Here is a 23,260-nt window from a genome sequence, read left to right on the forward strand (position 1 = left end):
CTACTGCTGGCAATCCTTTTGGCCTTTCTTTCATTGCCTCAAAATGGCTGCTCCAGCTTCATGCATTGAGCACATATCCTGATGAGGAAGCCAGTGTTGGGGGGGGGGGGGGGGGGTGGAGACATGACAACCAGTACAATTGTGCTTATGTCTCTCGAGCCAGAATTGTGTCACATGGCCATCCCTGACTGGAAAGTGGCTGTGGAAAAGGGGATCAAGAATGGCTTCCATCAACAAATCAATATTATCTTCCATGCCATGTTCACAAGTTAATTTGTATCCTCCCATATTTTTCTTCCTGCTCTTATAATCCTATGCACATAATATGCACACATATTCATATATTCACAGTTGTAATGAGGCAAGGAAGCACCAGGAGGTTATACATGGCATTCCTCATTTCCTCCTTGTATAAAAGCAGTCTTACCATTTCCTGTGAACCAGGATCAGTATGGCAGCCATGAGAATGCACTCAGCAGAACTCCAACTATAGGGAGTGTAACTGACCAAGGGCCCCAGGTGCTGGCTCTGAAATCTGAGGCTGCACTTCCCACAGGCTGCTCCTGGCCAATGAATGGGCACTGTGGGGATACTATGGTGGCCCTTCCTGGGAGACATGGGACTCCTCTGGTGGCTGACTTTGGGTTAAGGGCTCCCAGTGGCCTTGTTGAGACTTCTGAAGACTGCACAGCGGTCTAGGACCCTCCTACCCAACCTTTGTTTCCTCTCCACTTCCTTCGGATCAGACTTGCATCACAGTCTGACCACTCTCCCAACCTCACATGATTCATTTTCTTCCTTTGGCGTTTGCTCCAATAAAATCCCTACATGTCTAATCCTGCCATGATGTCTGCTTTTCAGAGGACCTAGACTAACAGTAAATTACCACTGTCAGTATGAGGACTTCCTTCTTGCCTACTGGAACCTGGACACAACTGTAACTTGTAGTTCAATGGGAACCCTGCTGTGTACCCTGCAAAAATGTTCCTACTTTGGGGATCAAGACCTTCAATTCTACAGAAATAGACTTAAAGGGACAAGAAACATAAAAATCACCAGTGAGACCACTCTTGTTTCCACTGCTTGTTTCCTAGACCCATTTGTTCTTGTTGGTGACACAGCATCATATAGAGGCTTATGCTTAATATACATACCACATGCTGAATGATGACAGACCATCATCCCAAAGTATTAGCTCTGAGCTGGAGTGTCTGCTGCAATTTTAGAAGACTGTGGTGCCACCTAAGACACAAGCTGCTTCTGGATGGTGCAGTATGCGATACAAAAATGGACCCCATTATCATGGCCCTGCTCCCAATCTCCCTCACTAGGAAATGGGTCCCCTGGTCTGACACTAAGTTGTGTGGGTTTCTATGCTCCTGAATAGGTATTCTGTAAGGTCCTTGGTAATGAAGCTTAGATAAAGCCTCTACAGGTGGAAAAGGCAACCCTATACCTAAAATAGCCTGTGATAGTCAGCCTCCAAAATGGCCCCCAACAATTCTCTCCTCATATTCACACCCTTGTAGAGTCTCTTCTACATTAAAAAGGGCTGATCTGTATAACCAATAGGATATTGCAGAAATGACATGTGACTTCTGAGGCTATGGCATAAAAGACATGTGGTTTCTGTCTTACCCTCTTTTGGGTCACTTGCTCTGGGGGAAGCCAGTCGGCATGTATCAGGACACTCAAGGAGCCTTATGGAGAAGTCTGCATGGTGAAGGACTGGGGCCTCCTGCTGAAAGCCAGCGTCTGACTGAAACCTTATACAGCCCCCTAGCCAGAACTGCCCAGCTGCGCAATTCCCAAATTCCTGACCTACAGAAAGCACAAGAAATGAGAAATGCTTTCCTTGTACTAAGCCACTTAGATCTGAGGTGATTTGTTATGCCTAAAGTTTTGGGCATAGCACCTACCTAGCTACTGAACAAATCATCTTACTTCTTTTTCTACATGGAAGTCAAAATCATTCTAACTATGTGCCAAGATATCCTCTATAATAAATCTGATTATTCTTCATTGAATCCTTCATCTCTGGACTGTATAGAAATGACAGAAGTATGTACTCCAATATCCTGGGTTACTGAATAAAAAATGGACAATCTTCCCATAAGGTTTTTCAAAATGTAAACATACCAAATATAACAAAATTGATTACTGGAAAAAAACAACAATCAGAGAGAGATTAAAAAAACAAAAACAAAAAACCCTAGAGGTGCCTGGATGGCACAGTTGGTTAAGTGTCTGATTCTTGATCTCAGCCCAGGTCATGATCTCACAGTCAGTGAGTTCAAGCCCTGCATCAGGCCCTGCACTGGTGCAGTCTGCCTGGGATTCCGTCTCTCCTCTCTGCCCCTCCCACTTGCACTCACTCTCTCTCTCAAAATAAATACATAAACTTAAAAAAAATACAATGTCATTAATTGCCATCTTCATCTTGTTTTACTCTTTGGATAAACCTAAGATCTGTGGGCCACAAGAGGAATGCAAACACTACTGTCCTAGAAGATTGCCAATACTTAAAAACTTCTGATGATATTGGAGGTGAGATTATCAACTATGCTTTTTTGATACTGCATAATAAAATATAACATTTGGAAAATCAGCATAACTTAATGAGCCAATATTTCCCAAGTGACTAATTCATGATATTATGAAATTACTCATGGGTAAAAGATGCATTAAAAGTACATGCTAAAACAATAGATTTTAGTGTGAAAAATATGGAAAGTTTGATGGTTTCAGATTCCACATTGCAATTAATCTTTAAAAACCATTCGATTTTCAAGTTTTACGTAGCAAAGAAAAAGCCCCACAATTATCTGAAAACACTATAAAAATACTTCTCTCTTTTCCAATTAAAAACCCGAGTGAGGCCAAATTTTCACCATATACTTTGACCAAAACAACACAGTGTAAACATAACATAACCATTCCACAGAAGGAACACAGAAGCACAGAGATAAGAACATAGCTGTTTTCTCTTAAGCCAGACATGAAAGAGATCTGCAAAAATGTGAAACAATGTCATACTTTTCACTACTTTTGTTTCAGAAAATAACACAAAAATAAGTTATGCTAATATGTAATGGTTTTATATTTAAATCAATTAATATGTTTTAATGTTCTTATTTCTATTTCTAATACTATGTAGAGATTTAACTCAAAAAATGTCCTTTTGGGGGGGTCGTCATCAGTTTTTCAGAGTGGAAAAGGGTCAGAAGACTAAAGAATATAAGAACTGCTAAACTTTTGCAACTTCATGAAGTTGGAACTATTGTTATCATCCCCATTCTACAGAGGAAGAAACTGAAGTTTAAGGAGTAATTTGCTCAAGGTTATGCAGATGTCAAGTGGCAGAGGTAAGATTCAACCCAGGCTTCCAGCTTTGGGGCCCAGACCCTTCCCTACTATACCACACTGCTGGGGTTTGGTCAAACAATTCAGCTATAGTAGCGCAAAGGGTTGGCTTCATTATCACCCTCAATTTTCCCCATTCTCAGTAGCACAAAGTCCCATCCTTGCTCTCCTAGGATTACTGAAAAAGGCAACATAACCCTTCCAGTATAGGACCTCCATGAGTGGAAGGAGGTTGGTGATCATCAAGGTCATACCATGCTGTGTACTGGGAGGGGTGGGAGAAATGGTCAATTCACACATATCATCCAAGTTATTCTAAGTATGTCCAGATTCTCCCAGCTGTTAGACTTGGTACTTTCCAATGGGTTGATTTTGGAAACAGTGACCTGATCCAAAGCCAGGAGCTGATCAGGTTCTTCCTCCCTGCCTCTAATTCTGCCCTATGTAACATGGTAGACACTGGACTCATGTAGCTATTTACATTTAAACTAAAATTAGTTAAAAAGCAATAACATGAAATGTTCAGTTCCTCAGTCTCACTACCGTATTTCAGGTGCACATGCATACATGTATATTGCAGCTGCTGGGGTCCCTGGAATTGTATGTGGTCTAGCAAGGAATGTGCTAGCTTTGCAGTGAGTCGAACCTGGGCCATCAGATGATAAATATTTCCTAGATGGTGGTAGTGATGGCAGTGAGGGTGATGGAAGGAGCTGAGGACCAACGTCTGCCCTTGGGATTTACAAATGTTGGGTTTCTCACAGCACAGTCTATAGACTTTCTGCATCAGATTCCCAGGTGGCCTCAGCCCTACTGAGCCAGAATCTTTAGGAGCAGGATTCTAGCCAATCTGACTCAGCTTTCTCCCAGCAGCACTGGGATTTTTCATTTCCCAGAACCAACAACCCTGGTCTCTCCATGTCCTCTGTAGAGGCACCAATATGGCCGTCTCCTGGGTTAGAAGAATTTCAGTGGTGAGTCTGAAAGGATCCAATTGCCTGAGCCTCTCCTTTCATTTACCTTTTGTTAGGTTTCCTTAGGAATTCTCTGCAGTATAAACTCCAAGCAGGTGAATGTTCCCTCTCCCTTAGGAGATGGAGAGGAGGCTGGGATGAGGTTCTGAGTGGATTAGGGATCTCATTAATCGATGTGGGTGGGGCTGGTGAAAAAAAAAAGTTTCAGCAGATGGCAAGCTTGACTCAGAATTTTCTGAAATTCTTTTCAAAGAGTAGTTGGGTATTCTTGTTTCACAAGATCTTTGCTATAACATGACTTTCCTTGGCTCAGAAACAGGGTTACAGAGGCCGTCACTGGGCCCCAGCCAAAGAAGTCAGATTAGCCGAAGTACCAGAAGTACTGTGTGAGAATACTGTGTCACTGAGAATATGGTCCTGGAAAGGACATCTCAAGGCCAGTCATATAGCAGGGTTCCAAGCTACAGCCATGCTGGGTTGGGAGGTTCACCATGAGAAAAGATGCTGAAACTTGTGGGACCAAGTGACTGTAAAGTAGGCTGAACATTCCAGAATACAGAGTAAGAATCACCCTGGCGGAACTGCTACTGGGCCCTGGCCAAGCCCAGCTACTGGCTGACACCACCCAGGAAAGCCACGAATCTTTCCTTCCTGTGAAGATGTCACCAATTAGGCATTTATGAATCACGTGACATATGCTGAGGAGCATGCAGGTTCTCTGGGGTGTGGAGTAGGAAATAAATGAAACGATACTTTGCCTGCCCATGAAAAGTATTTACGTTCAATTAGAGGTCAGAAGTGTGGCTGTGAGGTTAAAAAAAATAAGTAAACATGAAATTATCTATTAATGTGATACAAATACATTAATGTGGTTTAAGGGAAAGGACTCATAAAGGCAAAAAAAATGTTCCTAATGCTAATTATACTTTAAAAGATGGTGAAGCACCTGGATGGCTCAGTCGGTTAAGCATCTGACTCTTGATTTTGGCTCAAGTCATGATCTCACACTTTGTGAGTTTGAGTCTCTCGTCAGGCACTGTGCTGACCCTACAGACCCTTCTTGGGATTCTCTCTCCCTCCCTCCCTCCCTCCCTCCCTCCCTCTCTCTCTCTCTCTCTCTCTGCCCCTCCCTGCTCACGCTGTCTCTGTCTCTCTCAAAATAAATAAATAAACTTAAAAAAACTCAAAATAAAATAAAAGGGGATGGTTAAGATGAGTAATCTAAAAATTCATTCTTGGCTAACTTGCAGGCTTGGAGCTGGCAAAGAGGTAGGTGTGTGTGAATGTGTGTGTGTGTGTTCACGTGCACACACATATCCACTCAAGACATGCCCAGAAGCCGAGCCACGTCCTTCTCTCTCCTCAGGGTCAGTTTCCTTACTACAGATTTTTTTCTTCTTCTGCTCTCACTCTCTTTTTCTGCCTCTACCCTCATTCTTCCCTTTGTCATGCCGACTCAAGGGCCTGTGACTTCACTGATGAAAGAGATAGGAAAACAAATATGGTCTCTTCCGGACTCTGAATTCCTTCACTGCCCTGCACCCTTCTGCTCCTTCTATCCCCTTACCTACCCAAACCTCACCCTCACATTTTGCTCCAACTATTTGGAATTATTTCCTAGTGTGTGGTAAGGAGGATTCTAGTGCCAACAATCCCATGCCATTTTTGGATCAGAATAAGTTGGCAGCCAGTGAAACACAGGCCAATACAATCGAACCTTCCAGGGAGCCAGCCACTCTTGGATCACTCTGCAGCCTGCTCCTATTCACACTTCACCCCTTCCTCTTGTTTTCTTCTTCATTACAACAGCAAGCAAATTATGCTCAGATAACAAGCAGGGTGTTGAGGCCTCTGTCCCTCTTTCTTCTCTGAACCTTTTGCTTCCCCCCAGGACCTCGAGGGCTGGGATGGATGTGATTGTTCTCCTGTGAATAAGACTACAAGGTGGGGTCCAATGGAATCCAGTCTCAGTCATGTGAACAAGAGGGTGTTCTTATCCCTTGGTCTTAACCCTTGTGAGTTAGGCCCTAGCACAGGATCTTGCTAGAGTCCCTGTTCCTGTTAATAAATACTTATCTAGCAGTTGTTTGGTGGGGGTTCCAATGATGAGCCACAGGAAAAAGAAGTCCACCTCTCACAAAGCTTGCTAACTTCTGGAGAATTTCACAAGTTGTGAAATGTCAGCGGTTGTTATGTCACTGTCGTTATGGTCAGGGCGGGTAGGTCCACTTGGTCACATTCACTGGAGCTAATGACAACAAAGACTAGTCCTCAAAGGGCCAGCAGCCTTTGTATAAAGAAAAATAAGCTGTGTAGCCCTGACTCCCCATGCCCTCGGTCAAGGTTTGCAGTGTGGCCTTCGGTCTGGCCACAGCAGAGTGTAGGCCAGTTTAGGTCATGTTGACTCTGGGAGACAGAGAAGTGGGAGACCTCAATGGCAACATCCCACCGAAGGCTACCAGTGGCACCAGGAACAAATAAAAGTGAGCACACTAGCATCATAACTGTTTCCTCCTCTCCTCTGGCCAAGCCCCACAGAGCCTTTCACCCACAGAGGAGACCCACACCAATGCTACCCCAATCCCTTGGGCAAATACTCCTTTGTTAATTTTCTTGCCTCATCTACTTATTTAAATGGGACTAGAGACAAATTGCTGCTCCCACACCTACTCCCACACAAACTGTGGGACTTTGGGCAGGTTATAGAACCTCTCTGAGCTTCATGCTCTTCATCCATAAGGTAACAGAGTAAAAATATCTACGTCATAACCATACAATGTGGCAATCAAACTCGATAAAGCCCGCAAAAGTGCTATGTCAATTGTAAATTGGCATCATCATCTCCATCATTTCCATTTCCAATTGTAAACTTCCATCATCATTTCTTGAGTGAACTCCTTTTCCAGAAAAGACACTCTTTTCAAATGCTTCCTGCTGGAAGCATTCATGGAATTCATGGAAACCGGGCCAGCTTGACGGAGAGCATAGGTGGTACTTCTAGCCCAGGTGTGTGCATAATAATTATACTTATATGGATAAGAACCTACTGAATCGGTCATCAGGAATGGGCTAAATGTACCCATTTCCCCCACTGTCCAAAAGTAGAATGTTCCAATGAAATCTTTGGTAAGCCAAAATGGTGTAAGGTGAAGAAGCAAGTATCATTAATTTATATGGAAAATTTTTAGTGCCTAGATCCAAATAATAACCTCCCTTAGGCTTTTTTGATACCTTAGGACACAGTTTGCTGACAGATACACAAAATAAATAGAGCTCAAGTACAGATGCTCGCACAGTCCAAAGCTCTGGTAGCCTGATGCTGAAATACTAAGTATAGCTACCAGAGAAGGAGCTTGGCGAAGCCACCCTCATTGCTGGGGGTGCACTGCCTCTGTAACGACTTGCTGTGAAATAAATGCTCAACGCTATTTTTGGTTTTGTTGTTTATCATAAAAGTGCAAATCATCTCTGGATTTCTTCCAGGTAGCAAAAACAAATACGGTACTAATGTAGGTCTTTCATAAACACCAAGGGGGTGCAATTGTGAACTTTCGAAAAGTAAGGGATACCTGTATGTACCTTTTCTAAACTCCTCAGGTAATTCTGAGGATTAGCCAGGCAGAGAAGACCTGGGCCTGTCTCTCATTACTCCTACATCCCTTAGCCTTTCTCCAACTTTTCTGGTAAGAATCACATGGGATACCTGCTGGAAATACGAAGTCCCACACTCCATTCCAGATGCTCTGGATCAAATCTTGGGGGAAGAAGCCTAAAACATAGGAGATTTTTATCAAGTTGGAAAACAGCCTAAAGTTTCCCAAATGTTTAGCATATAGAAGAATTAACTGAGAACTCTGTTTCTAAGAAATGAATGTGGCTAGGCATGTCCCCTCTAACTCAAGAAATTATCTATTTGGAAAACCTGGGGTGAGTCCTGGGATATTCACTTTTAACTAGCACCCTCCGTTGTTCCTCCAGTCTTGCTACTCCATGGGAAATGCTGTCCCAAATCTCTGGAATGATCTCAGAGAATGGAGGATAAGTCCCGGGTAGTGTTACTCCAGCTCCTATGAACACTCTTGCTTGAACTTCCTGGTGGCTGTTGAGAAGGACTGACTCATTGAGAAGGGACAATCCTAAGCTGTTCCAAGTCTTGGCAGTGAAAGCTCTAAAGCGGGGCACATGGCATGAGGGGCTAAGACAAGCCAAGGAATGCTAGTGTCCAGAGAAGCTGTATTCTAAGTGCTGCTTCCTGGGGTTCCACTTCTTTAAGCTGTGAATCAAATCACATATGCCACTGCCCCAAAGAAAAGCTTCCCTGCCCTGGTACTATGGACACCTAATAGGTCCTGCCAGTTGTCAACACACCTGGGAAGCTAGGCAAGTTTCCTTTGGCATCTTTACTCCCCGCACCCTCCCCCACTACCTTCTTGGATCCTATGCCTGCGGGACCTGCAGACTGACCACCAAGAGTCCACTATGGACTAGGACCCTTCAGGGCACATAATGTAGTCCTCGCTCAAGTATATTTGTGTCCCCAAACAAGGAGCCATTGGTAATGGAAAATGTGAGAGTAGAGGCATTTTCTTCCTTTCCCTAAGTTCCTGTCAGCACACAGATGAGAATTTCTGCTCTCTCCAATATATTGAAGCAAAAGCTTCCCCTTTCTTGTCACCACTCATTGGCTTTGCCTAAGTGATAACAGAGAGTCAGTTTATCAATGTGGGAAGGGAGGTTCCTTTTTTTTGTTTAAGTTTATTTACCTATTTTAAGAGAGAGAGAGAGAGAACAGGGGAGGGGCAGAAAGAGGGAGAGAGAGAATCCCAAGCAGGCTCTGTGACTGTGAGATCATGACCTAAACCAAAATCCAGAGTTGGACACCCAACCAACTGAGCCACTCAGGTGCCCTGGGGAAGGGAGATTCCTGTTGGGTCTCCAGCTGGAGGCATCTATCCAATGGATAGCTTTATCCCCACTACTCTACATCCTGGAGATTCCATGGCTTGTCTCTTTGATGATATGAATCTTCAGGTATGGATCTAGATAATCAGTGAGGAAGGCTTGCTTCAAAATACAAGAGAGCCTAGGCATTTACCATTTGCTCCTAAAAGATGATGAGGTGATCTTATTTCTGCCCTCCCACCTCCCATCTGATTTAATATCTCTTTTGAAACCAAGATCAGCCAAAAGCATTGTGATAACACAGACGATGGATCCCTGGGCATGGGATAAGACACTGATGGACAGACTGACTGACTGACTGACTGACTAACCAACTAGAGAGACTCCCACGCATAGTGACTCATACAGTTGATTTTTCATAGTCACCAAATAAAGATTTAAAAAATCGAAGTAAGTTACTTCTGACAAAATCCGCAGATGGAACACAACTGTCTACTTTCCTCCCAAAATACACTTAAAAATGCCAATAAAGGGTTATTTTTTTCTTAAGACATAAATCTAAAAAGCCAGGGCTCCTGGGTGACTCAGTCAGTTGAGCTTTCGCTTCAGCTCAGGTCATGATCTCTCACAGTTAGTGACTTTGAGCCCCGCATCAGGCTGTCTACTGTCAGCACAGAGCCTGCTTCGGATCCTCTTTCTCCCTCTCTCTCTGCCCTTCCCCTGCTCGTGCCATCTCTCCCTCTCTCAGAAATACATTAAAAAAATACATTAAAAAAATTTAATAAATCTAAAAGGCCACTAGTCCATGATAGAAGGAACTAAGAGCAAAAATTTGGAAGACAGAAAATACATGAATGTATTCCCTAAACCAGAAAGCTGAGAAACAATTTGGTTTGCACCAAGAAATCCTCAAAAGTTTTGGAAATTAGCAGCACGTACCTCTAGAAGGAGGGGAGCTAGACAGGGTAGCTGAAATAAACAGGACTGGTTGAAGACTATATTTTAGAGCCAGACCCCCAACGTCCCTCCCAGGACAGTCATGTTATACAATTTGTTGCTTTTCTCCTAACTAATCTTTAATGTTTATTTATTTTTGAGAGAAAGCACAAGCAGGGGAGGGGCACAGAGAGAGGAAGACACAGAATCCGAAACAGGCTCCAGGCTCCTAGCCGTCAGCACAGAGCCCGACGCGGGGCTCGAACTCACAAACTGTGAGATCATGACCTGAGTCGAAGTTGGATGCTTAATCAACTGAGCCATCCAGGTGCCCCTCTCCTAACTAATCTTATAGACCTCTGTGACCTTTAAAACTATGTGCATTTTACTACTTTTTTTTTCTTAATTAAGGTAGGGAAGGAAGGAGGGTAGAAGGCATTCTCTATTAACAAGCATGTCCAGGGCCAGTTTTCCCCTCTTCCTCTCCTCTCTGAATCTAGCCCTTCAAAGTCTAGCACATGCAGTCAGCTCAAGATCCCAAATGAACTCTGCCACAGCATGAGGAAATTTCACGCTGAGAACAGTTGAACACTGTGGCATGTTACTCAGTAGCTTGGCTAGAGTTTAAACAGGTCCATCCAGGCTCTCTCTGTCTTCCTTCTTCCTGCCAGGCACAAGGCCTCTACCCTCCAGGTTACTGTCTTGCTGTCCAGCACACCTGAGTTCTATACCTATAGCAAAGGCTGAGGTCATTCCTCTAGCTCCTCCTGGTCCTGAAGGAGAAGGCCCTTTCCCACTCTGGCCCAGGTCTCCTCATTGAAACCAAAGTCAGCCAAGTCAGAGTATTCACCACCTAGGTATTAGAAGCCCATTTTTTCTTAGTCATTTCTGTTTGCTCTTATCGAGACTCCTCTTGCCTGGGGTCCACCCAATCTCCCCATCATCACAAAGCTTATTCTGGATTACGTATATGTTCATTCTTTCTAGGCATTTTTCCTTCTGCAAAATGGCTTCTTTCTGGCTCTGCCTCAGGCCAGCCCTAGCACACTAGGTCCTGTTTGGGACTCTTCTGCTCCAAAACTCTTAAGGGTCTCTGTTTTCAAGATAATGATCTTGATCAAGATAATGACAATGATCTGGCTCTGGGAAGACTTATGGACTGTTCTCTATACTGTATAAAGAACAGTATAAAGCTGTTCTTTATACTCTCAGGATCCTGTCGTGTTTGCATTTTAATGCATAAACCTCTGGCAGCCTGCCTGAACCCTAGTCGCCATCTTTGGGAGAAGAGGGATTTCTTTCTTTCCTTTTTTTTTTTTTTTAAGAGAGAGAGAGAGAGAGAGAGAGAGAGAGAGAATCCCAAACAGGCTCCGTGCCCAGTGCAGAACCTGATGTGGGGCTTGATCTTATGACCCTGAGATCATGACTCAAGCTGAAATCAAGAGCTGGACGCTCAACTGACAAAGTCACCCAGGCGCCCCGGGAGAAGAGGGATTTCTAAACAGGTTCTAGAAGCAGTTTCCTGAAATAGGAACTTTGTGGTCATTTTGCTGATAGGGACTCTAATGCCCTGGGAAATCCTAGATCCTAGTCTCACATCTGGGACTCTAGTTTATAGTCCACCAGAGCACCTGTAAAACGTGTTAAAGATCACAAACTTTGGGGTGCCTGGGTGACTCAGCTGGTTAGGTGTCCAACTCTTGATTTCAACTCAGGTCATGATCTCACGGTTTATGACATCAAGCCCTGCATCAGGCTCTGTGTTGGCAGTGTGGATGGAGCCTGCTTGGGATTCTCTCTCTCCCTCTCTCTCTCTCTGTGCCCCTCCCCTGCCTGCATGCACTCTCTCTTTCTCTAAAAATAAATAAATAAACTTTAAAAAGAAAAAGATCACTAATATACATCAATTTTTCCTATGCTGAGCCCTGGAAATGGTTTTTTTGCAGCACCATGTAGTCGTTAAGACTGTAAAGTCTGGGGCACTGAATTCTGGCGTAGCTGTGTGACCTTAAGCATGTTACTTAACTTCTCAGTTCACTTATCTGGGGATAAAAGTACTTGTGCAGTTTGGTATTAGTTAATACATGTATATACTTAGAATGGTGCCTGGCACATAGTAAATACTCAGTAAAACCTATGGTCTCTGGCCCACCCTGCCCTCCAAGGAGGATGCAACCCACCACCAAGTTACCCACTCTCTCCTCTGCTGACCACTGTGAATGGTGCTGCTGTGATCGTATTCATCACCCTATAGTGTCCCCTGCTGGTCAGGGGCCTCCTGAGGACAGGAGCTGTATCTTAATCATCTTTATATTCCCCACTATCTGTTGCAGAGTTCAGCATTTTGCAATTGTGTGATAAATGTTTGTGCAACTAATATCTTTCAAAGAAGAGAGAATAGCAGGCAGTTATGAGCTCCTCAGCAGAGATTTGATTATTAATTATCAGAAACCCAGAGGTCTCTCTCGCCACACCCTCCACGGCACCTGGGAAATTTCTTCATATGATTTTAACTTCTTTCCCATCATTATGGAAGCATCTGCTGAGAAGAACCCAGAAGAGGAAAGAAAGGGAGTGAACCGAGTCGATGTGACTGATCCCAATCTTGGAGGCAGCCAGTTCCATTGCTTTGTGTTCTATGACCTTTTCAAGATGTCATTTTTCAAGACTCTTTCCCAGCAAGAGCACCCTGCCTTCCCCAAACTTCCCTTAGCATTGTTGTACCACCCCAGAGTCTGTTGACCACAGAGTTTTGTTTACAAATACTATGGCAACCCCAGAAGCTCTGGCAAATGTAAAATATCTTGCAAGCAAATAAAGCACAAGGCTGGAGCCATCAAAGCCCTCTGGACTCCCAACCTCACTGATAGGGTTTTAAAGACATCTGTTTTATGTTCCTGAGCAGGCATTGCACCACGGTTTTCAGGACATTTTTCTCCTTCAAAGGGGACATGTCCTAAGGGACATTTAAAAAACCCATTCCTCTTGCCAATAACTGCATTACAGTTTAGCTGCAGAGCCTCACTGAGGGGATTATCAACTTTCTGATGTACAAATTTTAGTGGGATGGTTCGTCAAATGTAATTATTTCAGTGTGTCCATATCCCCTTCCCTTTACCTGCTTAGTTTGGTTACAAATCCTGATAAAAAGATTCAAGTACAAGGAGTTGGGGGAGGGGGCGGGGGAGAGGTGATTCCAGTAAAGAGATGGGAAATGAGACAGGAAAAAGAAGGCAGCAAATAAACAGTGCATGATAGAGTCCATTTCTGCTGGAAGTAACTGGAGCATAAAGTTGGGAACACAAAAAATCAGTTAGAACGTGTGCTTTGAAGCTACCAAACCCAAGATGCAAAGGAGCTGAAGATTTATGAACGAGTTTTCATCAGTCATGGTTGAAGACTGCTGGGTGTAGGAGATTAAATAAAGCCTCAGGCACTTCTCACCTAAGGAAAGAAAGCCTTAGGATGTAAGAAGTCTGACACTGCAGTTGTAAGGCCAGAGGGGATAGGACAGCAAAACAGGAGTAACCCCTTGAAGCCCCACCTTGGCCCTTTGCCCAAGGTTGGGGATTCTTTCCTTTGAACTTGTACATTTTTATCTTTCTTATCCTAAACAGAATGCCTATTGGTGATATGCACATGAGATTTGTCTTTGGCAATAGTTCCTTTCCCACTAACTGTGGATTACATCTCTTATAGGGGCAGCACCCACCTAAGATTAGAAAGAGGATTAGGTCTCACTAATAAGTAAACATACTTCTACTCTTTATTTCAAAATTCTTCACATAGTTGATTATGGCTATCTTGCTCTGCCTAGTCTTCCCTTCTCCAAGCTGAATATCCTCAGATCCCTTAATAAGTATAATACAGTAACACCACCTGGTGTTTTACTTTACTTCTTTATGATGCTTTACTTCTTATAAGCCACAGAACATGGTCATACCATAGCTGCCACTCATCTTGATTCCTCCCATATAGTCCTCGTCCCTCCATCTCCGCCACTTTCTGTAAGTTTGGTTCTTGTTGGTATAAGGAAACATAGTCAAATTGCCAGCAGCCTAGGTAAATATGCTCTTTATCACTGTCAACTCTGTAAAGAATCTGGTATGTTACCCTCTTTGCAAGCAAACAAACTAACCTTACACAGATCCATGGATGCTGGCAGAAGATATGAGATTCCTGGGTCAGAGACAAAAGACTTTATTACTCACAGCACAGCAAAGGGCATAAGCATCAAAATATTTGTACCAGTCTTTCAGGCCCAAATTCCCACAGGCAATGAAAAGATGACCAAGTGACACCCACACTTGCATTGGGTTGCTTTACAGGAGTTTACAGAACCTGAATCCTTTATAATGGCCAAAAAGCAAACAAAGCAAAAAGCCTGACCTTGGCTCCAGCGGGAGAAATCTTTTTTATACCAGGTTTATAGGCAATCTTGTCTTCTGCTCTACAAGATTCTATCTCTAACTTCCAAGCTGTTTGCTACATAAACATCTTTGAGAAGATAGTCCAAAATAAAGAAATGCAGAAACATGAGAATCAGATAATTATCTCTCAATATTTATGTAATAGGTAGATAAATGTAGATGACTACATTAATTCTTATAAACAGTACTCTAATTTCTAAATGACTTCCATTTTTATTTCAGAGGCACTTCACTTGCATTTTGGGAAATGATATCTTTTATTTTACCTCTCAGGTTCTAGCTACCTGATTCTCTGAAAGGCCCTTAATCAAGGAAATACACACTTAAAATCTAATTGTAGAATCCCTACTTGAATAAACACAATAGTTTTTAAAAAAAATTAAGTGAAGGGTTGCAGAACTTCTGTGATTTGAGATGAAATGTCATGAACTAAATTATTCTCTCACCTGAAACAACTAAAAAGCCCAGACAAAATGCATGACACAATGGTTTTCAAGACATTAAACATCAGGTATTGAAAGACAATGAACACTAAAAGAGGAGAAACAAATGAAATGAATCTACATGTGTCCCATCTTACTGCCTAGAGCAGTTTCCAGGATGTGGAAGAGAAAGGAAAAACCTAACTAGAGCCAGCATCATCCCTGAGTGAGGAGACAGAGCTGAGAGTCTGAGAGGATTGGTCTCCCCATAGCTAGAGACTGTATGGAAGACTGCTGGAGAGAACAGGACTCAGAGAGCTCTTGAGATCTGCAGATGACTCACAAGTCTTCAGTAGAGTGCTGAGCAACATTTGTATGTCAGGAAATGACCCTGAGGCAGGCTGAAGTTGGGGGGGAGGGGATATCCAATGAGAGTAGAAGGAATAACCAAAGGTCACACAATGCCAAAAAAAAGTTCCTGGTTCCACAAACCAGAGAAGAAAACCTTGTAATTCAGAGTTGTCAGCTAGCATATATCCAAAAGTTTTACCTTAGTAATGGCGGAAAATTAGCCCTAAACTAAAAACTGCTCTGATCCTGCCTAACAAAATCTAAAAGACCCAAAAGGATCATACTTTTAGATTAGTAAACTTAATGATATTATAATAGAAAGTATTCAAATGAAAAATAGAGAAAAGACTGAAGAAAAAGACGAACAGAGCATCAGTGAGATCTGGGACAACTTCAAGCGGCCTGATATATAGGGAATTGGAGCTCCTGAAGTAGGAAGAAGAAATAATAATAATAATAATAATAATAATAATAATAATGGAAATAATGGTCAGAAATTTAATGAAAACTATAAACTCACAGATCTAAGAAATTCAACAAAATCCAAGTATAAGAAACAAGAAGAAATGATTAAATGATTAAGTCAGTTGGTTAAGCATCAGACTCTGGATTTTGGATCAGGTCATAATCTCATGGTTCTGGTTGTGAGATCGAGCCCCAGGTAGGGCTTGAAGCCTGCTTGGGATTCTCTCTCTCCCTCTCTCTCTGCCCCCCTCCTATTTGTGTGCACATGCCACTCTCTCTCTCTCAAAATAAATAAATAAATAAAGTCTTTAAAAAAAAGCATGTAGGGACGTCATCATATGGCCTATTGCAAAAAAACAAAGATAATTTATCAGATAATTATATCAGACTCCTAGTGAAAAGAATGCAAGTCAGAAGGGACTAGGGCACGTATTCAAAGTAACGAAATGGAATTCTATACCCATCAAAAATATCTTTTTAAAAAGTGTGAAATAATTATTTTTTTCAGAGATATAAAAGCTGAAAGAAGACATTACCAGCACAAGAGTGCTAGAAAGTGTAACTATGTAAATATAAATCAAATATTTTTTCCTTATTATTTAAACCTCTTTGAGTGATAATTCACTTTAAGGGGGGGAAAAACCTGTTGTGAGGTTTATAATGTATTTAAAGTAGAATGTAAATAATAATTGTGCAAAGATCAGGAGGAAGAAATGAAAGTACACCAGAATCAGGTTCTAATACTGTATTTGAAATGGTATGATATCACATGAAGATATATTGTGGTAAGTTAAAGATGTTTACTATAAACCACAAAGCAACCACTAAAAAAATACAACAGATTTATAGCCATTATCCAAATCCAGAGTTAAAATGCAATCATCAAAGATACTTAATCCCAAAGAAGGGCATACTATGGTCTGAATGTATCCCTCCAAAATTCATGTGTTGAAATCCTAATGTCCAAGTTGATGGTATTGTCAGGTAAGACCTTTGAGACATGATTAGATCATGAGGGCAGAGCCTTCATGAATGGGATTGGTGCCCTTAGAAAAGAGACTTTAGAGATATCTCTATCTACTTCTACCAGGTAAGGACACAAGAAGTCTTCAACTGGAAAGAAGGCTTTCACTCAGTCATGCAGGCACCCTATTTCAGAATTCCAATCTCCAGAATCATTGAAAGTCAATTTGTATTGTTTATAAGCTACCCAGTCTGTGACATTTTGTTATAGCAGACTAAAGGCACAAATGAAGAGAAAGAGAACAAGGAACAGAAGAGACAAGTAGAAAACATGGCAAAGGGAAGATTTGAACTCAACTTTATCAATAGTTACATTAAACATAAATTGCCTAAACACTATAATTAAAAGAATTTTTTAAAAAAAGAACCTGCTGCCTACCATAAACCTACTTTAAATACAAGAAACAAATAGGTTAAAAGGAAAAGAATGGCATGGTCGGCTGAATAATGGTTCCCCAAAGATAACCACATCCTAATCCCTGGAAACTGTGTTCACATTACCTTACATGGAAACAGGGATCTCACTGATGTGATTAAGGATCTTGAGATGAGGAAATTATCCAAGTGGTCCTATTGTAATCATGGGAGTCTTTATGTGAGAGAGGCAAGAGGGTCAGAGCCAGAGAAGCCATGTGACAATGGAAGCAGAGATAATTAAGGGGAATATAATGATGCTATGCTGTTGGCTGTAAGGATGGAGGAAGGGGCCCTAAGTTAAAGCATCCTGAAAGTAGAAAAGGCGGGGAAATGGATTCTTCCCCAGAGCTTCCAGAAGGAACCAAACCTGATGATACCTTGACTTTAGGCCAACAAACCTGATTTTGGACTTCTGACCTCCAGAACTATAACATAACAAATTTGTGTTGTTTAAAGCCACTAAGTTTGTAGTAACTTGTTATAGCAGCAATAGGAAACTAATATAGATGGGAAAAGATGTACGATGTTAACACTAATCAAAACAAAGATAGTGTGACTATTTTAATATCAGACAGTTTTTAAAGTAAAGAATATTGCCAGGGTTAGAGAAGCTCATTACATAATGATAAAGGAGTCTGTCAATTCTTCTAGAAGACATAACAATTCCAAAAATGAATGTATCCAATAACAGAGCTTCAAAATGCATGAAACAAAAAATTGATGGAACTTTAGAACAAATTTTCCAAATCTATAATTATAATTGCAGATTTCACTATCTATCTCTCAATAATTGATAGGAAAAGTAGACAGAAAATCAGGTAAGATACAGACACCTTGAATAACACTATCATCTTGACATTTCTAGAACATTCCACACAACAACAGACTACACATTCTTTTCAATTGCATGCAGAACACAGACCATATTCTGAACAAAACAAATCTGTGTCAATTTAAGAGGATTCATGTCATACAAAGTATTTCTCTGACCACAGTGGAATTATTATTTTTTTCAATATATGAAGTTTATTGTCAAATTGGTTTCCATACAACACCCAGTGCTCATCCCAAAAGGTGCCCTCCTCAATACACATCACCCACCCTGCCCTCCCTCCCACCCCCATCAACCCTCAGTTTGTTCTCAGTTTTTAACAGTCTCTTATGCTTTGGCTCTCTCCCACTCTAACCTCTTTTTTTTTTTTTTTCCCTTCCCCTCCCCTATGGGTTTCTGTTAAGTTTCTCAGGATCCACATAAGAGTGAAAACATATGGTATCTGTCTTTCTCTGTATGGCTTATTTCACTTAGCATCACACTCTTGAGTGCCATCCACGTTACTACCAAGGGCCATATTTCATTCTTTCTCACTGCCATGTAGTACTGCATTGTGTATATAAACCACAATTTCTTTACCCATTCATCAGTTGATGGACATTTAGGCTCTTTCCATAATTTGGCTATTGTTGAGAGTGCTGCTATAAACATTGGGGTACAAGTGCCCCTATGCATCAGTACTCCTGTATCCCTTGGGTAAATTCCTAGCAGTGCTATTGCTGGGTCATAGGGTAGGTCTATTTTTAATTTTCTGAGGAACCTCCACACTGTTTTCCAGAGTGGCTGCACCAATTTGCATTCCCACCAACAGTGCAAGAGGGTTCCCGTTTCTCCACATCCTCTCCAGCATCTATAGTCTCCTGATTTGTTCATTTTGGCCACTCTGACTGGTATGAGGTGATAACTGAGTGTGGTTTTGATTTGTATTTCCCTGATGAGGAGCAACATTGAGCATCTTTTCATGTGACCACAGTGGAATTAAATTAGAAACCAATAATAGCAAGATCTGGAAAACTCCCAAATATTTGGAAACTAAGTAATACACATTTTTAACAGTTTTATTTAATTGACACAAAATTGTATATATTTAAAGTGTACAAGTAATAAACTTCTAAACTTATGAGCCAAAAAAGAAATCAAAGAGAAATTAGGAAGTATTTAAAAATTAAAAAGAATAGGGAGCCTGGGTGGCTCAGTCAGTTAAGTGTCGGACTTTGGCTCAGGTCATGATCTCCCAGTCTGTGGGTTCGAGCCCCACATCAGGCTCTGTGCTGACAGCTCAGAGCCTGGAGCCTGCTTTGGATTCTGTGTCTCCCTCTCTCTCTACCCCTCCCCCACTCATGCTCTGTCTCTCATTCTCTCAAAAATAAATAAACATTAAAAAAAATTAATTAAAAAGAAGAAAAATAACATCAAAACATATGGGATGCAGCTAAAGCAGTACTTAGAGATAAATGTATAGTAGTAACTATCTATATTAGAAAGAAAAAAGTTCTCAAATCAATGACTTCAGCTTCCACTTAAAGAAATTTAAAAAAAGAAAAGCAAATTAAACCAAGGAATTAAAGTAAAGTAGAAGGAAGGAAGGAATAAATATCAGAGCAAAAATCAATGAACAGAAGACAGAATAACAGTCGGGAAATCAATGAAACCAAAAGCTGCTTGAGAATATCAATAACACTGAAGAACCTCCAAATAGAATTATCAAGAAAAAAAAAAAAAAAACAGAGAAAACAAAAACTAACAATATTAGAAATGACAGAGGTGAATGTATCTTAAATTCTACAAATATTATGCCAGGTCCACATGACTCAGTCAGTTAAGTGTCTGACTTTGACTCAGGTCATGATCTCAAGGTTCATGAGTATAAGCCCCGCATCAGGATCTGCACTTTCAGTGCAGAGCCTGATTCGGATTTGCTCTCTCTCCCTCTCTCCCTTCCCCTCCCTACCTGTGCTTTCTTTCAAAATAAATAAATAAACTTAAAAAAATAAATGAGCAAGAAATTTTATACCAATAAATTTAACAACTTTAAAATGGACCAATTCTTTGAAAGTTACAGACTAATAAAGTTCACTCAACATGGCTCTTTATTTTTTAATTTTTTTTTTTTTTTTTTTTTTTTTTTTTTTTTTTTTTTTGAGAGACAGCACAGGAAGGGGAGGAACACAGAGAGAGGGAGCCACGGAATCTGCAGCAGGCTCCAGGTTCTGAGCTGTCAGCGCTGAGCCTGATGCGGGGCTCGAACCCATGAACTGTGAGATCACGACCAAAGTCATGAGGCCCTCCCGACTGAGCCACCCAGGCGCCCCAACACAGCTCTTTTTCAGGGCACCTTAGAGGTGGTCGGCTGCTTCAGGGTGAAGCTGAACCTCTCTTTCCCAGCTACTGGCTGCCAGAAACTCATCAAAGTGGACAATAAATGCAAATTTCGTACCTTTTATGAGAAGCATATGACCACAGAAGTTGCTGCTGATGCTCTGATTGAGGAATGGAAGGGTTGTATGGTCCCAATCAGTGGTGGGAACTGTAGACAAGGATTCTCCCTGAGGCATGGTGTCTTGACCCATGACTGTGTCTGCCTGCTACTGTGTAAGGGGCACTCCCATTACAGACCAAGGAGGACTGAAGAAAGAAAGCGCAAATCTTTTCCACGTTGGACTGTGGATGTCAATCTTAGTGTTCTCAACTTGATTATTGTAAAAAAAAACAAAACAAAACAGGGAGGCGATATTCCTAGACTCACTGATATTACTGTGCCTTGTCTCCTGGGACCCAAAAGAGCTAGCAGAAATCTTTTCAATCTCTCTAAAGAAGATTATGTCTACCAGTACATTGTGAGAAAGAGCCTAAACAAAGACAGTAAGAAACCTAGAAACAAAGTGCCCAAGATTCAACATCTTGTTCCTCCACATGTCATGTGACACAAACATCTTCTCTCTGAAGAAATAGCATACTAGGTTAAAAAAAGGAAGAGGCTGCAAAATATACTAAACTTTTGGCCAAGAGAATGAAGAAAGCCAAAGAGAAACACCGGGAACAGATTGCCAAGACACAGAGGCTGTTCTTTCTGGAAGCTTCTACCTCTAAGTTGAGTCTAGTCAAAAATGAGATTTTCTAAGAGTAACAAATAAATAAGATCAGACATAAAACAAAACAAAAGTTCACTCAACATAGATAAATCTCAAAATAATCATGCTGAGTAAAAGGAGCCAGACCAAAAAAGAGTACACATGTGTGATTCCATTTATATAAGTTTCTAGTAAATGAAAACAAATCTATTAGGAAAGAAAGCAGATCTGTGGTTGCTTGAAGTGTAGGAGCGGTGTGGGCAGGGGCCAGGAAGAGGGGAGAGGGATGGGTTCCAAAGGGGCAAGAAGGAACTCTTGGAGGGGATGAATATGTCCATTATCTTGATTATGGTGACGAGTTCATGGGTGTATACATATGTCTAAACTTACCAAACTATATACTTTAAGTACATGCAGTTTATTTTATGCCAATTGGTAAATTACTTTTATCAATAAAACTGAGGTTTTTTTCAACTTGAAATCTATAAATCTCAATTCAATCCACCTGTTTTTAAAGTTAGACTTTAAAGCACCAGCCAGCTCTATTAAAAAAGGGACCCACTTGAAGCAAGGAGGTGTGTGCCTATCCGATGCTCGTTTATGTGCAGTACACAGAATTCTGTTCTGAAGACAGAACCGGGAGAGAAGGTGGAATGGGGGGGAACAGGGAGGGTACGGGCAGCCAGCCTGGCTGGAATTATCAATTGAGCTACCAACACACAAAAAAAACCTGCTTCACTTGCCCACCCTCTCCCCAGGCAATACACGGGGTGCAAAGTAAGTAAAATCTACTTCTGGCCTGACAGAAGAATTCACTGGCCTGAAACTGGCGCGCTCATTCCAGCTAGTTTGCTAGTTACACCATCCTGGCAGGCCACGTGCTCAGCAAACTCTGTTTCCAAGTCACTGTGCCCTGGGTGAGCCCTCAAGGGCATTGCTCGGGACCTTGCTATAGGCAGGCCAAAGATTTACGGGTTTTTTAGCTGGGGAACTCCAAGGAGAGTTTCGGTTCTGGTGCCTGGAGTAACAGAGAAGTTTTGTTTGATCTATTAAGGCAATTGAGATGTTGTAACTCATTTGCAACTGATTTGATTTTACTCCAAAAGTATTTCCCTCCAGCCTCGACTTGGCTTTTGTGCCCTGGAAATCAGGAGAACCGTCTGTGGGTAAAAAGTAAAGAGGTCTAATGGGCAAAGAGAAAGGAACTCAAGGTCCCCCTGCATATGAATATTTTAATTACTTTAGAAGTCCCGCCTCCCTCCAGCCGCTCGCTGGTTCTGCGCGCGCTGTTTCCTTCCCCCGGGGCGGTGCACGGCGGCGGCTGGGGCTCTCCGAAATGCCACCGCTGTTGCCCTTGGCAATCCTTTATTGTGCAATGCCCTTTCTCAGGAAGATGAATACAAGCTGTACATACCGAGTGTCAGTCACACACTCAGCTGCCACCGGTCTCATTAGGCAGAAACTGAAAGGACCCCGAGGAAAAATAAATGCGGCTGAATCTGGAGTTCAGGGAAGGAGGCAGCAAGGCAAAGAAACTTCCTGCTACGTGGAAGCCACTTCCAGGCAAACAACCCGAAGCCCCCCACACAGCACATTTCCCTGCCCCCCCAAGAGCAAGGGCCATTTTAAATTCCATCTCTTTGTCAACCTGTTCCAGGGGTAAAACCCCTCCCGAGGGAGCCACGGGCACAAAGACCCGCGCTAGGTGGAGGTCAGGTGTGCTACACGGGACAGCGCTGGTTTCTCTTACAATGGAGGATGCATCCATCTGTGGAAAGAATGGCACACCAGGGTTTTGTTTTTGTTTTGTTTTTTAATAAAAATCTAGATCTGCCTTTTAGGGGAGAAATACACCATCTTCCCTCTACCCTTCTGAGTTCTAAGCTGAGATAAAAGGCAGACTAACAGGAGAAATACATCATTAGCATGTATACCTTATGCATTCACAGGAGATATGCAAGGAAAATGAGTAAGACCCAGAGGTGGCTTTAGAATTCAGGATTAAATACTATCTTAATAGGGAAAGAGGAGGGAGGGAGGCAGATCATTTACTCTTGGGGGAAAGACGTATAGA

At 41.9% G+C, this 23,260-nt stretch overlaps 1 protein-coding gene and 1 pseudogene across 2 annotated transcripts in view; one reads left to right on the forward strand and one right to left on the reverse strand.

Moving 5' to 3' along the window:
• The window catches only part of RANBP3L (RAN binding protein 3 like), a 282,806-nt gene that overhangs the window by 210,770 nt on the left and 48,776 nt on the right, over positions 1–23,260 (reverse strand). The gene's annotated exons all lie outside the window — the stretch shown is intronic.
• On the forward strand, positions 1,678–21,270 carry LOC109260094 (40S ribosomal protein S6-like; annotated as a pseudogene).

Source organism: Panthera pardus, unplaced genomic scaffold (assembly GCF_024362965.1).
Source record: "Panthera pardus isolate Hobbes unplaced genomic scaffold, ASM2436296v1 HiC_scaffold_2, whole genome shotgun sequence".
NCBI classification, from domain to species: Eukaryota; Metazoa; Chordata; class Mammalia; order Carnivora; family Felidae; genus Panthera; species Panthera pardus.